Source organism: Rutidosis leptorrhynchoides, chromosome 4 (assembly GCF_046630445.1).
Source record: "Rutidosis leptorrhynchoides isolate AG116_Rl617_1_P2 chromosome 4, CSIRO_AGI_Rlap_v1, whole genome shotgun sequence".
NCBI classification, from domain to species: domain Eukaryota; kingdom Viridiplantae; phylum Streptophyta; class Magnoliopsida; order Asterales; family Asteraceae; genus Rutidosis; species Rutidosis leptorrhynchoides.
In genome coordinates this window covers 102855652-102872981 of record NC_092336.1, presented here as the reverse complement: position 1 = coordinate 102872981, position 17330 = coordinate 102855652, and positions in this window count along the sequence as shown.

Genomic DNA, 17330 nt, shown 5'->3' with positions numbered 1-17330 from the left:
TAAACCTTTATTTATGAAATAAAGGTTATGGTTTGTTTTAAAAATGAATGCAGTCTTTGAAAAACGTCTCATATAGAGGTCAAAACCTCGCAACAAAATCAATTAATATGGAACGTTTTTAATCAATAGGAACGAGACATTTCAGCGTTTACGTACCTTTCCTGCAATATTGAATCTCAATATTGATACGTGAGTACTCATAAATTAACTTTTATATATTAATAGTGTATCCCTGACTAGTGCTCGAGTATATAGGATTATGCATGCTTGTACTTTTGATATTGCCATTAGATAGGTTATGTTAAATCCTGAATTAGTTACATATGTGGTTGAGATAATGTGACAACCCGGAAATTTCCAACCTAATTTAAACTTTAATCTTTATATGTTTCCGACACGATAAGCAATATTTGTTAAGTTAAATTTCAAGAATTTTAAACTATGTTCATACATTCATTCAACCTCGACCAAGTTCCAACGATTCACGAACCATTAAACGAATATGATTATATATGTATATGTGTATATATATTATAACTTGAAACGTAAACAAAATATTAGATTAAATACTTTATATGATTGTATCTGTTTCAAAATGTTTATCAATGGAATTAGAAGATAAGATCAAATGATTGAATTATCAGATATATTGAATTATGATTACAAGTCTCTGTTGAAAGGCCCACGTTGATTTGAGAAATCTTTCCATTTTAACAATATTCGGAAAATGGTAAAGTGATTTATAAATAAGAACAAATTGTTAATCATTGAGAACTAGACAAAGGATAGTGGAAGATTGAATCTCATAAAGACTCGATTGATCAATTTAGTTTCAAACGTACAAAAACGTTTTCAGTTTAAAAAGAACTTTATTATTAAAACGTATACAACTTTTATAAATATCTAGAACCACTTTTGACAACTCATTACTTAACTAGTATGATAAAGATAACGATATTTATATTTTATTTTATTAAATATATATAACGATTTAAATTAATATTATATATATTTATACCCGTATTATACGTACATAGTTTTATACTTTTACTATACTTAAACTTTACCTTTACTTTATTTTTACTTTACTTTAACTTTAATAATTCACTTTAATAATTCATACTTTAATAATTCACTTTAATAATTCATACTTTAATAATTCACTTTAATAATTCATACTTTAATAATTCACTTTAATAATTCATACTTTAATAATTCACTTTAATAATTCATACTTTAATAATTCACTTTAATAATTCAACAAATCTATTATAAATAGAATTCAATAGGTTTCATTATTTCATAAAAACTTGAAAATATTTTTCTCTAAACTCTCTCAATCGATTTACATATATATATTTACTCCGTATTATTTCAAGATATTATTAGTATACATAAAATATTACGACGGAGTGCTGTCCGAGTGATTTCGAAATTGTTTTTCGAGTGGGATAGGATTAAGGAAATTATGGGTTATAGCTATGGAGGTGATTGAGTATGGTTCATGGGTATGCTCGTGAGGTCAATATAGTGTTTATCATTTCCGTTACGTCTACGTACCTTTCCTGCAATATTGAATCTCAATATTGATACGTGAGTACTCATAATTTAACTTTTACATACTAATAGTGTATCCCTGACTAGTGCTCGAGTATTTAGGATTATGCATGCTTGTACTTTTGATATTGCCCTTAGACAGGTTAGGTTGAATGTTGAATTAGTTACACTTGTGGTTGAGATAAGGTATAAGATATGCATGTCCTTGGAAAGCTAGTGAAAAATTAAGAACTTTTCCTTTAGATATCGAATGGTTTCGATGAACGGATTAGAAGTTATAATCAATTGAATTTTCGATATTTTTATTAAAAATGATTATTATTATCGTCGTTTTTATCGTCGTTCTTGTTTTATCTTATTATTATCATTATTATTATCTTTATCAATAAAAGGGATTTATCATTAAAAATTGTTATTTTTTTTATTATTACTATCGTTATTATCGTTAAAGTTATAATTAGTATTATTATTATTATCCAATTATTATTATTATTATTATTATTATTGGTATTATTATTATTATTATTATTATTATTATTATTATTATTATTATTATTATTATTATTATTATTATTATTATCATTATTAATATATATATATCATTATTTAAAAATAGTTATTGTTATTGTTATTATTATTATTACTATATTATCATTAAGATAATTATTAGTATTATCGTTAATAATGTTATAGTAACTATCATTATTAATATTAGTGTAATTAAAACAAATATTTGTAACACCTAATTATTTTGATTACTATTATTATCAGTATTATGAACACGATATAAAAGACGATTAAAAGCTATTAAATGAAACGATTAGGAAATAATGGGTAAGAGTATCATGATGAAATTAAAATATTATAAGATATTGATTTAAATAAAATTATCGTTCTTATTATTTTTATCATTTCTATATTATTATTAAAATTATCGTTAGTATTAAAACTATCATTTTAACAAAAATTATCATTTTAATAGAAATGTCATTGTTACTATAAAATATCATTATTATTATTATTATTTTAAATAGAATTATTATTTTAAAGATAATATTAAAAATTATCGTAAATATTAAATTTATCATAATTAGAATTATCGTTTTATCATAATGTCATCTTAGTAATTATAAATATTGATATTTTTATAATAATAGTTATTATTACAAAATAATACAACTTTTACTTACTATCATTATAGATATTATTTTATCAAATAAATATGTGATACAAACATATTTTACTACGTGTAATAACTTACTTTAATAATACCTATCATATTATCTTTATAATATTAAATGAACCCTATAAATTTTATTACTTAATATATTTAAAAGTATATTTTATTATATAAATATAATATAAAATTTTATTTATTAATAAATAAATTATATTATTTACTCTAATAAATCATTTAAAAATATTTAAAAATATAAAATGACGATATTGAAACTATATATTAATCATGTATAGATTTTTGGAAATTATTTTGAGTCAAATTTACTTTTGTTGACTTTTGCATATTAGTCTCGAGCATTAGGATTGTGGTACACTATGACTTGACCTAATTTGTTAGACAAATATTGACCAACACATAAATATATATATAATTAATTTAGGTTCGTGAATCCGAGGCCAACCTTGCACTTGTTCAATGACGTTATATGTATTTTTACTACGAAATACAGTATGGTGAGTTTCATTTGCCTTTTTACCCTTTATATTTTTGGGACTGAGAATACATGCGCTTTTATAAATGTTTGACGAAATAGACACAAGTAATTGAAATTACATTCTATGGTTGAATTATCGAAATCGAATATGCCCCTTTTTATTAAAGTCTGGTAATCTAAGAATTAGGGAACAGACACCCTAATTGACGCGAATCCTAAAGATAGATCTATTGGGCCTAACAAACCCCATCCAAAGTACCGGATGCTTTAGTACTTCGAAATTTATATCATGTCCGAAGGAGGATCCCGGAATGATAGGGGATATTCTTATATGTATCTAGTTAATGTCGGTTACCAGGTGTTCACCATATGAATGATTATTTTTGTCTCTATGCATGGGACGTATATTTATGAGAACTGGAAATGAAATTCTTCTGGTCTATTAAAATGTTGGAAATAAATGATTATGATAAACTAATGAACTCACCAACCTTTTGGTTGACACTTTAAAGCATGTTTATTCTCAGGTGTTAAAGAAATCTTCTGCTGTGCATTGGCTCATTTTAAAGATATTACTTGGAGTCTTTCATAGCATATTTCGAAGAACGTTGCATTCGAGTCATTGAGTTCATCAAAGATTATTATTAAATCAATTTATAGTGGATAGTGGATATTATGAAATGGTATGCATGCCTGTCAATTGTTGATGTAAAGAAAGATTGTCTTTTAAAAACGAATGCAATGTTTGTAAAATGTATCATATAGAGGTCAAATACCTCGCAATGTAATCAACTATTGTGAATCGTTTATAATGTATATGAACGGGTCCTTTCAGTTGGTATCAGAGCGGTGGTCTTAGCGAACCAGGTCTGCATTAGTGTGTCTAACTGATAAGTCGATAGGATGCATTAGTGAGTCTGGACTTCGACCGTGTCTGCATGTCAAAAGTTTTGCTTATCATTTTGTGTCGAAAATTAACTACTTATCATCCTCAGGAAATTACCTGCTTATCATTTTTAGTCTAAGACACATCTTGCTGCATTGATTGCAAGAATAGTGTATAGACAAAAATTCATATCTTAGCATATCTGCTAAATCATATCTTATCGTATCTGTTACTTTAAACTTTGCCTGACATATCCCGCAAATTCCTCCGTAATCTATGAAATCTTTTGATCTCTATATATAGATATCCTATGTAAATAGAATACCACCCGATAGCCGAAAAATCATTTTATATTGAAAATCCTTTATCCAATCGTACAAAATGGAATTTGTCATCAGTTCAAGTCACTCGAATTCTGAAATGGAATCTCACTCAAGCTCCGAAAGCAGTGTGACCGGAATGGATCAACCAATCAGTCATCACCTATTCTGGATGAATTGGGGATGGGTTCGTAGCCTCCTCAATCATTGGAAACAAGAAGAAGGCGATCCCTTCCATCCACCACATTGCCCTCTTGACGAAGAACCTGAAGCACTTACCGGCGAACCTGTCCGAAACACCATTTTCTTGCTCATTTCCAGAGTATCTCGTCACGATTATATATTACATCAAATTTTAGATTTTATTTATCCGCTCGTCCGAACCGACAATCACCCCGGTGTAATAGAAGAAGTCAACGAGCTTCGCGCTCGGGTAGTGGCTTTGGAGAATATGGTGCAGAGATTACAAACACCAGCAGCAGCATCAGCAGCATAACCAGTAACACCATCATCAACGCCAATAGTACCATTACCACCCCAACCACAACCACGTCGTAAACCTCAACTTTACACTCTGTCCCACGAGCACCAATGTCATACGCCCTGTAGATTGAAATGTCCCGTTCTTATTGATTAAAAACGTTCCATATTAATTGATTTCGTTGCGAGGTTTTGACCTCTATATGAGACGTTTTTCAAAGACTGCATTCATTTTTAAACAAACCATAACCTTTATTTCATCAATAAAGGTTTAAAAAGCTTTACGTAGATTATCAAATAATGATAATCTAATATATCCTGTTTACACACGACCATTACATAATGGTTTACAATACAAATATGTTACAACAAAATAAGTTTCTTGAATGCAGTTTTTACACAATATCATACAAGCATGGACTCCAAATCTTGTCCTTATTTAAGTATGCGACAGCGGAAGCTCTTAATAATCACCTGAGAATAAACATGCTTAAAACGTCAACAAAAATGTTGGTGAGTTATAGGTTTAACCTATATATATCAAATCGTAACAATAGACCACAAGATTTCATATTTCAATACACATCCCATACATAGAGATAAAAATCATTCATATGGTGAACACCTGGTAACCGACAATAACAAGATGCATATATAAGAATATCCCCATCATTCCGGGACACCCTTCGGATATGATATAAATTTCAAAGTACTAAAGCATCCGGTACTTTGGATGGGGTTTGTTAGGCCCAATAGATCTATCTTTAGGATTCGCGTCAATTAGGGTGTCTGTTCCCTAATTCTTAGATTACCAGACTTAATAAAAAGGGGCATATTCGATTTCGATAATTCAACCATAGAATGTAGTTTCACGTACTTGTGTCTATTTTGTAAATCATTTATAAAACCTGCATGTATTCTCATCCCAAAAATATTAGATTTTAAAAGTGGGACTATAACTCACTTTCACAGATTTTTACTTCGTCGGGAAGTAAGACTTGGCCACTGTTGATTCACGAACCTATAACAATATATACATATATATTAAAGTATGTTCAAAATATATTTACAACACTTTTAATATATTTTGATGTTTTAAGTTTATTAAGTCAGCTGTCCTCGTTAGTAACCTATAACTAGTTGTCCACAGTTAGATGTACAGAAATAAATCGATAAATATTATCTTGAATCAATCCACGACCCAGTGTATACGTATCTCAGTATTGATCACAACTCAAACTATATATATTTTGGAATCAACCTCAACCCTGTATAGCTAACTCCAACATTCACATATAGAGTGTCTATGGTTGTTCCGAAATATATATAGATGTGTCGACATGATAGGTCGAAACATTGTATACGTGTCTATGGTATCTCAAGATTACATAATATATAATACAAGTTGATTAAGTTATGGTTGGAATAGATTTGTTACCAATTTTCACGTAGCTAAAATGAGAAAAATTATCCAATCTTGTTTTACCCATAACTTCTTCATTTTAAATCCGTTTTGAGTGAATCAAATTGCTATGGTTTCATATTGAACTCTATTTTATGAATCTAAACAAAAAAAGTATAGGTTTCTAGTCAGAAAAATAAGTTACAAGTCGTTTTTGTAAAGGTAGTCATTTCAGTCGAAAGAACGACGTCTAGATGACCATTTTAGAAAACATACTTCCACTTTGAGTTTAACCATAATTTTTGGATATAGTTTCATGTTCATAATAAAAATCATTTTCTCAGAATAACAACTTTTAAATCAAAGTTTATCATAGTTTTTAATTAACTAACCCAAAACAGCCCGCGGTGTTACTACGACGGCGTAAATCCGGTTTTACGGTGTTTTTCGTGTTTCCAGGTTTTAAATCATTAAGTTAGCATATCATATAGATATAGAACATGTGTTTAGTTGATTTTAAAAGTCAAGTTAGAAGGATTAACTTTTGTTTGCGAACAAGTTTAGAATTAACTAAACTATGTTCTAGTAATTACAAGTTTAAACCTTCGAATAAGATAGCTTTATATGTATGAATCGAATGATGTTATGAACATCATTACTACCTTAAGTTCCTTGGATGAACCTACTGGAAAAGAGAAAAATGGATCTAGCTTCAATGGATCCTTGGATGGCTCAAAGTTCTTGAAGCAAAATCATGACACGAAAACAAGTTCAAGTAAGATCATCACTTGAAATAAGATTGTTATAGTTATAGAAATTGAACCAAAGTTTGAATATGATTATTACCTTGTATTAGAATGATAACCTACTGTAAGAAACAAAGATTTCTTGAGGTTGGATGATCACCTTACAAGATTGGAAGTGAGCTAGCAAACTTGAAAGTATTCTTGATTTTATGAAACTAGAACTTTTGGAATTTATGAAGAACACTTAGAACTTGAAGATAGAACTTGAGAGAGATCAATTAGATGAAGAAAATTGAAGAATGAAAGTGTTTGTAGGTGTTTTTGGTCGTTGGTGTATGGATTAGATATAAAGGATATGTAATTTTGTTTTCATGTAAATAAGTCATGAATGATTACTCATATTTTTGTAATTTTATGAGATATTTCATGCTAGTTGCCAAATGATGGTTCCCACATGTGTTAGGTGACTAACATGGGCTGCTAATAGCTGATCATTGGAGTGTATATACCAATAGTACATACATCTAAAAGCTGTGTATTGTACGAGTACGAATACGGGTGCATACGAGTAGAATTGTTGATGAAACTGAACGAGAATGTAACATTTTTGTTAAGTAGAAGTATTTTGATAAGTGTATTGAAGTCTTTCAAAAGTGTATAAATACATATTAAAACACTACATGTATATACATTTTAACTGAGTCGTTAAGTCATCGTTAGTCGTTACATGTAAGTGTTGTTTTGAAACCTTTAGGTTAACGATCTTGTTAAATGTTGTTAACCCAATGTTTATAATATCAAAAGAGATTTTAAATTATTATATTATCATGATATTATGATGTACGAATATCTCTTAATATGATATATATACATTAAATGTCGTTACAACGATAAACGTTACATATATGTCTCGTTTCAAAATCATTAAGTTAGTAGTCTTGTTTTTACATATGTAGTTCATTGTTAATATAATTAATGATATGTTTACTTATCATAATATCATGTTAACTATATATAAAACCATATATATGTCATCATATAGTTTTTTTTTTTACAAGTTTTAACGTTCGTGAATCACCGGTCAACTTGGGTGGTCAATTGTCTATATGAAACCTATTTCAATTAATCAAGTCTTAACAAGTTTGATTGCTTAACATGTTGGAAACATTTAATCATGTAAATATCAATCTCAATTAATATATATAAACATAGAAAAGTTCGGGTCAGTACAGTACCTACCCGTTAAATAAATTTCGTCCCGAAATTTTAAGCTGTTGAAGGTGTTGACGAATCTTCTGGAAATAGATGCGGGTATTTCTTCTTCATCTGATCTTCACGCTCCCAGGTGAACTCGGGTCCTCTACGAGCATTCCATCGAACCTTAACAATTGGTATCTTGTTTTGCTTAAGTCTTTTAACCTCACGATCCATTATTTCGACGGGTTCTTCGATGAATTGGAGTTTTTCGTTGATTTGGATTTCATCTAACGGAATAGTGAGATCTTCTTTAGCAAAACATTTCTTCAAATTCGAGACGTGGAAAGTGTTATGTACAGTCGCGAGTTGTTGAGGTAACTCAAGTCGGTAAGCTACTGGTCCGACACGATCAATAATCTTGAATGGTCCAATATACCTTGGATTTAATTTCCCTCGTTTACCAAATCGAACAACGCCTTTCCAAGGTGAAACTTTAAGCATGACCATCTCTCCAATTTCAAAATCTATATCTTTTCTTTTAATGTCAGCGTAGCTCTTTTGTCGACTTTGGGCGGTTTTCAACCGTTGTTGAATTTGGATGATCTTCTCGGTAGTTTCTTGTATAATCTCCGGACCCGTAATCTGTCTATCCCCCACCTCACTCCAACAAATCGGAGACCTGCACTTTCTACCATAAAGTGCTTCAAATGGCGCCATCTCAATGCTTGAATGGTAGCTGTTGTTGTAGGAAAATTCTGCTAACGGTAGATGTCGATCCCAACTGTTTCCGAAATCAATAACACATGCTCGTAGCATGTCTTCAAGCGTTTGTATCGTCCTTTCGCTCTGCCCATCAGTTTGTGGATGATAGGCAGTACTCATGTCTAGACGAGTTCCTAATGCTTGCTGTAATGTCTGCCAGAATCTTGAAATAAATCTGCCATCCCTATCAGAGATAATAGAGATTGGTATTCCATGTCTGGAGACGACTTCCTTCAAATACAGTCGTGCTAACTTCTCCATCTTGTCATCTTCTCTTATTGGTAGGAAGTGTGCTGATTTGGTGAGACGATCAACTATTACCCAAATAGTATCAAAACCACTTGCAGTCCTTGGCAATTTAGTGATGAAATCCATGGTAATGTTTTCCCATTTCCATTCCGGGATTTCGGGTTGTTGAAGTAGACCTGATGGTTTCTGATGCTCAGCTTTGACCTTAGAACACGTCAAACATTCTCCTACATATTTAGCAACATCGGCTTTCATACCCGGCCACCAAAAATGTTTCTTGAGATCCTTGTACATCTTCCCCGTTCCAGGATGTATTGAGTATCTGGTTTTATGAGCTTCTCTAAGTACCATTTCTCTCATATCTCCAAATTTTGGTACCCAAATCCTTTCAGCCCTATACCGGGTTCCGTCTTCCCGAATATTAAGATGCTTCTCCGATCCTTTGGGTATTTCATCCTTTAAATTTCCCTCTTTTAAAACTCCTTGTTGCGCCTTCTTTATTTGAGTAGTAATGTTATTATGAATCATTATATTCATAGATTTTACTCGAATGGGTTCTCTATCCTTCCTGCTCAAGGCATCGGCTACCACATTTGCCTTCCCCGGGTGGTAACGAATCTCAAAATCGTAATCATTCAATAATTCAATCCACCTACGCTGCCTCATATTCAGTTGTTTCTGATTAAATATGTGTTGAAGACTTTTGTGGTCGGTATATATAATACTTTTGACCCCATATAAGTAGTGCCTCCAAGTCTTTAATGCAAAAACAACCGCGCCTAATTCCAAATCATGCGTCGTATAATTTTGTTCGTGAATCTTCAATTGTCTAGACGCATAAGCAATCACCTTCGTTCGTTGCATTAATACACAACCGAGACCTTGCTTTGATGCGTCACAATAAATCACAAAATCATCATTCCCTTCAGGCAATGACAATATAGGTGCCGTAGTTAGCTTTTTCTTCAATAACTGAAACGCTTTCTCTTGTTCATCATTCCATTCAAATTTCTTCCCTTTATGCGTTAATGCAGTCAAGGGTTTTGCTATTCTGGAAAAGTCTTGGATGAACCTTCTGTAGTAACCAGCTAGTCCTAAAAACTGGCGTATGTGTTTCGGAGTTTTCGGGGTTTCCCACTTTTCAACAGTTTCTATCTTTGTCGGATCCACCTTAATACCTTCTTTGTTCGCTATGTGACCGAGGAATTGAACTTCTTCCAACCAAAATGCACACTTTGAAAACTTAGCGTACAATTCTTCCTTCCTCAATACTTCTAACACCTTTCTCAAATGTTCACCGTGTTCTTGGTCATTCTTTTAGTAAATAAGTATGTCATCAATGAAAACAATGACAAACTTGTCAAGGTATGGTCCACACACTCGGTTCATAAGGTCCATGAACACAGCTGGTGCATTAGTTAAACCAAACGGCATGACCATAAACTCGTAATGACCGTAACGTGTTCTGAAAGCAGTCTTTGGAATATCATCTTCTTTCACCCGCATTTGATGATACCCGGAACGTAAGTCAATCTTTGAATAAACAGACGAGCCTTGTAGTTGATCAACTAAGTCGTCGATTCTCGGTAGTGGGTAGCGGTTCTTGATGGTAAGTTTGTTCAACTCTCGGTAGTCGATACACAACCTGAATGTACCATCTTTCTTCTTGACAAACAAAACAGGAGCTCCCCACGGTGATGTGCTTGGTCGAATGAAACCACGCTCTAAAAGTTCTTGTAATTGGGTTTGCAGTTCTTTCATCTCGCTGGGTGCGAATCTGTATGGAGCACGAGCTATTGGTGCAGCTCCTGGTACAAGATCTATTTGAAATTCAACGGATCGATGTGGGGGTAATCCCGGTAATTCTTTCGGAAATACATCGGGAAATTCTTTTGCAATGGGAACATCATTGATGCTCTTTTCTTCAGTTTGTACTTTCCCGACGTGTGCTAGAACAGCATAGCAACCTTTTCTTATTAGTTTTTGTGCCTTCAAATTACTAATAAGATGTAGCTTCGTGTTGCCCTTTTCTCCGTACACCATTAAGGGTTTTCCTTTTTCTCGTATAATGCGAATTGCATTTTTGTAACAAACGATCTCCGCTTTCACTTCTTTCAACCAGTCCATACCGATTATCACATCAAAACTCCCTAACTCTACTGGTATCAAATCAATCTTAAATGTTTCGCTAACCAGTTTAATTTCTCGATTCCGACATATATTATCTGCTGAAATTAATTTACCATTTGCTAATTCGAGTAAAAATTTACTATCCAAAGGCGTCAATGGACAACTTAATTTAGCACAAAAATCTCTACTCATATAGCTTCTATCCGCACCCGAATCAAATAAAACGTAAGCAGATTTATTGTCAATAAGAAACGTACCCGTAACAAGCTCCGGGTCTTCCTGTGCCTCTACCGCATTAATATTGAAAACTCTTCCACGGCCTTGTCCATTCGTGTTCTCCTGGTTCGGGCAATTTCTAATAATGTGGCCTGGTTTTCCACATTTATAACAAACTACATTGGCATAACTTGCTCCGACACTACTTGCTCCGCCATTACTCGTTCCGACACCATTTGTTCCTTTCGTTCTATTAACCCCTGGTCCGTAGACCTCACACTTCGCCGCGCTATGACCATTTCTTTTACACTTGTTGCAAAATTTGGTGCAGAACCCCGAGTGATTCTTTTCACACCTTTGGCATAGTTGCTTCTGATTGTTGTTGTTGTTGCGGTTATTATTGTTGTTGGGATGATTGTTGTAGTTGCTGTTGTTGTTGTTGTTGTTGTTGTTGGGCCGTTTGTTGTAGTTGCGATTGATGTTGCGATTGTTGGGATAATTGTTGCGATTATTGTTGTAATTGCTGTTGTTGTTGTATTGGTGATTCTTATCACCGTTTTCCTCCCACTTTCTTTTGACTTGCTTCACATTGGCCTCTTCAGCAGTCTGTTCTTTAATTCTTTCTTCAATCTGGTTCACTAGTTTGTGAGCCATTCTACATGCCTGTTGTATGGAGGCGGGCTCGTGTGAACTTATATCTTCTTGGATTCTTTCCGGTAATCCTTTCACAAACGCGTCGATCTTCTCTTCCTCATCTTCGAATGCTCCCGGACACAATAGGCACAATTCTGTGAATCGTCTTTCGTATGTGGTAATATCAAATCCTTGGGTTCGTAACCCTCTAAGTTCTATCTTGAGCTTATTGACCTCGGTTCTGGGACGATACTTCTCGTTCATCAAGTGCTTGAATGCTGACCACGGTAGTGCGTACGCATCATCTTGTCCCACTTGCTCTAGATAGGTATTCCACCATGTTAACGCAGAACCTGTGAAGGTATGCGTAGCGTACTTCACTTTGTCCTCTTCAGTACACTTACTTATGGCAAACACCGATTCAACCTTCTCGGTCCACCGTTTCAATCCGATCGGTCCTTCGGTTCCATCAAATTCCAAAGGTTTGCAGGCAGTGAATTCTTTGTAGGTGCATCCTACACGATTTCCTGTACTGCTAGATCCAAGGTTATTGTTGGTATGTAGCGCAGCCTGTACTGCGGCTATGTTTGAAGCTAGAAAAGTACGGAATTCCTCTTCATTCATATTCACGGTGTGTCGAGTAGTCGGTGCCATTTCCTTCAAAATAGTTAAATGGAACAAGTTAATCATACAGAATATTAAGAGTAGTTAATAGTATTTCGTAGCATAATATGAACTCATTTATAAAAGCTTTTTCTTCATATTAGCGTTTTATAAGTTTAAATTCGGGTAGTACCTACCCGTTAAGTTCATACTTAGTAGCTAATATACAATTCAACTACTACAATTCTATATGAAAAACTGATTATAATAATATTTCGCGTTCAAACTTTTATACAATATTTTACAAACTTACAATACCGCTTATTTTACATAAAGCATGAAATATAGCACACAATAACTTTGATACAAGATAGTTGTGAAGACAATTCTAGCTAGTACACAAGTCGTTCAGCAAAGGCAATAAAGACACGTAATTCATACGTCCAGAAACAAGTCATGCATTCTGGTTTTACTAGGACTACTTCCCATCCTTGGTCTTGTGCAACATAACCGTTATGGTCGTTGATAAGATAGCGTGTTGTAACGTCATCAAAGGGACGAGGGTTACGTAATGTCCAACAGTCCCGTAATAATCTAAAAACCTCAATTCTTACCCCAATTACCGACTCCGTCACTTGTGGAAACGTTTTGTTTAATAGTTGTAGCCCGATGTTCTTGTTCTCACTTTGGTGAGAAGCGAACATTACTAATCCGTAAGCATAACATGCTTCTTTATGTTGCATGTTAGCCGCTTTTTCTAAATCACGAAGTCCAATATTCGGATATATATTGAGTCAAAATAATTTCTTAACCCGTTGCGTAAAATAGCATTTGGGTTCCCCGCAATATATGCGTCAAAGTAAACACATCGTAACTTATGGGTTTCCCAATGTGATATCCCCCATCTTTCAAACGAAAGTCTCTTATAAACCAAGACATTCTTGGAACGTTCTTCGAATGTCTTACAAACTGATCTCACCTTAAATAGTTGTGCCGAAGAATTCTGGCCGACTCTAGACAAGATTTCATCAATCATGTCTCCGGGTAGGTCTCTTAAAATATTGGGTTGTCTATCCATTTTGTGTTTTTAAACTGTAAAATAGACAAGAGTTAGTTTCATAAAAAAAATAATTATTAATACAAGCAATTTTTACATATATCATAAAGCATAAGAACACTATATTACATATATTACACCACACGAATACAACTATCTTATTCCGACTCGCTCGTTTCTTCTTCTTCGGTTTTGGTTCGTTTTGCCAAGTTTCTAGGGATATATGATGTTCCCCTAATACGAGCCGTCGTTGTCCACATTGGTTTAGAAAAACCTGGTGGTTTAGAGGTTCCCGGGTCATTGTTACAACTTAAGGACTTCGGGGGTTGACGATACATATAAAGTTCATCGGGGTTGGAATTAGATTTCTCTATTTTTATGCCCTTTCCCTTATTATTTTCTTTTGCCTTTTTAAATTCAGTTGGGGTAATTTCTATAACATCATCGGAATTCTCGTCGGAATCCGATTCATCGGAGAATTGGTAATCCTCCCAATATTTTGCTTCCTTGGCGGAAACACCATTGACCATAATTAACTTTGGTCGGTTGGTTGAGGATTTTCTTTTACTTAACCGTTTTATTATTTCCCCCACCGGTTCTATTTCTTCATCCGGTTCCGATTCTTCTTCCGGTTCCGATTCTTCTTCCGGTTCCGACTCTTCTTCCGGTTCCTCTTCGGGAACTTGTGAATCAGTCCACAAATTATTCCAATTTACATTTGACTCTTCATTATTATTAGGTGAGTCAATGGGACTTGTTCTAGAGGTAGACATCTATCACATAATATCAAACACGTTAAGAGATTAATATATCACATAATATTCATATGTTAAAAATATATAGTTTCCAACAAAAATGTTAAGCAATCATTTTTAAAGAAAACACGGTCGAAGTCCAGACTCACTAATGCATCCTAACAAACTCGATAAGACACACTAATGCAAATTTTCTGGTTCTCTAAGACCAACGCTCGGATACCAACTGAAATGTCCCGTTCTTATTGATTAAAAACGTTCCATATTAATTGATTTCGTTGCGAGGTTTTGACCTCTATATGAGACGTTTTTCAAAGACTGCATTCATTTTTAAACAAACCATAACCTTTATTTCATCAATAAAGGTTTAAAAAGCTTTACGTAGATTATCAAATAATGATAATCTAATATATCCTGTTTACACACGACCATTACATAATGGTTTACAATACAAATATGTTACAACAAAATAAGTTTCTTGAATGCAGTTTTTACACAATATCATACAAGCATGGACTCCAAATCTTGTCCTTATTTAAGTATGCGACAGCGGAAGCTCTTAATAATCACCTGAGAATAAACATGCTTAAAACGTCAACAAAAATGTTGGTGAGTTATAGGTTTAACCTATATATATCAAATCGTAACAATAGACCACAAGATTTCATATTTCAATACACATCCCATACATAGAGATAAAAATCATTCATATGGTGAACACCTGGTAACCGACAATAACAAGATGCATATATAAGAATATCCCCATCATTCCGGGACACCCTTCGGATATGATATAAATTTCGAAGTACTAAAGCATCCGGTACTTTGGATGGGGTTTGTTAGGCCCAATAGATCTATCTTTAGGATTCGCGTCAATTAGGGTGTCTGTTCCCTAATTCTTAGATTACCAGACTTAATAAAAAGGGGCATATTCGATTTCGATAATTCAACCATAGAATGTAGTTTCACGTACTTGTGTCTATTTTGTAAATCATTTATAAAACCTGCATGTATTCTCATCCCAAAAATATTAGATTTTAAAAGTGGGACTATAACTCACTTTCACAGATTTTTACTTCGTCGGGAAGTAAGACTTGGCCACTGTTGATTCACGAACCTATAACAATATATACATATATATTAAAGTATGTTCAAAATATATTTACAACACTTTTAATATATTTTGATGTTTTAAGTTTATTAAGTCAGCTGTCCTCGTTAGTAACCTATAACTAGTTGTCCACAGTTAGATGTACAGAAATAAATCGATAAATATTATCTTGAATCAATCCACGACCCAGTGTATACGTATCTCAGTATTGATCACAACTCAAACTATATATATTTTGGAATCAACCTCAACCCTGTATAGCTAACTCCAACATTCACATATAGAGTGTCTATGGTTGTTCCGAAATATATATAGATGTGTCGACATGATAGGTCGAAACATTGTATACGTGTCTATGGTATCTCAAGATTACATAATATATAATACAAGTTGATTAAGTTATGGTTGGAATAGATTTGTTACCAATTTTCACGTAGCTAAAATGAGAAAAATTATCCAATCTTGTTTTACCCATAACTTCTTCATTTTAAATCCGTTTTGAGTGAATCAAATTGCTATGGTTTCATATTGAACTCTATTTTATGAATCTAAACAAAAAAAGTATAGGTTTCTAGTCGGAAAAATAAGTTACAAGTCGTTTTTGTAAAGGTAGTCATTTCAGTCGAAAGAACGACGTCTAGATGACCATTTTAGAAAACATACTTCCACTTTGAGTTTAACCATAATTTTTGGATATAGTTTCATGTTCATAATAAAAATCATTTTCTCAGAATAACAACTTTTAAATCAAAGTTTATCATAGTTTTTAATTAACTAACCCAAAACAGCCCGCGGTGTTACTACGACAGCGTAAATCCGGTTTTACGGTGTTTTTCGTGTTTCCAGGTTTTAAATCATTAAGTTAGCATATCATATAGATATAGAACATGTGTTTAGTTGATTTTAAAAGTCAAGTTAGAAGGATTAACTTTTGTTTGCGAACAAGTTTAGAATTAACTAAACTATGTTCTAGTAATTACAAGTTTAAACCTTCGAATAAGATAGCTTTATATGTATGAATCGAATGATGTTATGAACATCATTACTACCTTAAGTTCCTTGGATGAACCTACTGGAAAAGAGAAAAATGGATCTAGCTTCAATGGATCCTTGGATGGCTCAAAGTTCTTGAAGCAAAATCATGACACGAAAACAAGTTCAAGTAAGATCATCACTTGAAATAAGATTGTTATAGTTATAGAAATTGAACCAAAGTTTGAATATGATTATTACATTGTATTAGAATGATAACCTACTGTAAGAAACAAAGATTTCTTGAGGTTGGATGATCACCTTACAAGATTGGAAGTGAGCTAGCAAACTTGAAAGTATTCTTGATTTTATGAAACTAGAACTTTTGGAATTTATGAAGAACACTTAGAACTTGAAGATAGAACTTGAGAGAGATCAATTAGATGAAGAAAATTGAAGAATGAAAGTGTTTGTAGGTGTTTTTGGTCGTTGGTGTATGGATTAGATATAAAGGATATGTAATTTTGTTTTCATGTAAATAAGTCATGAATGATTACTCATATTTTTGTAATTTTATGAGA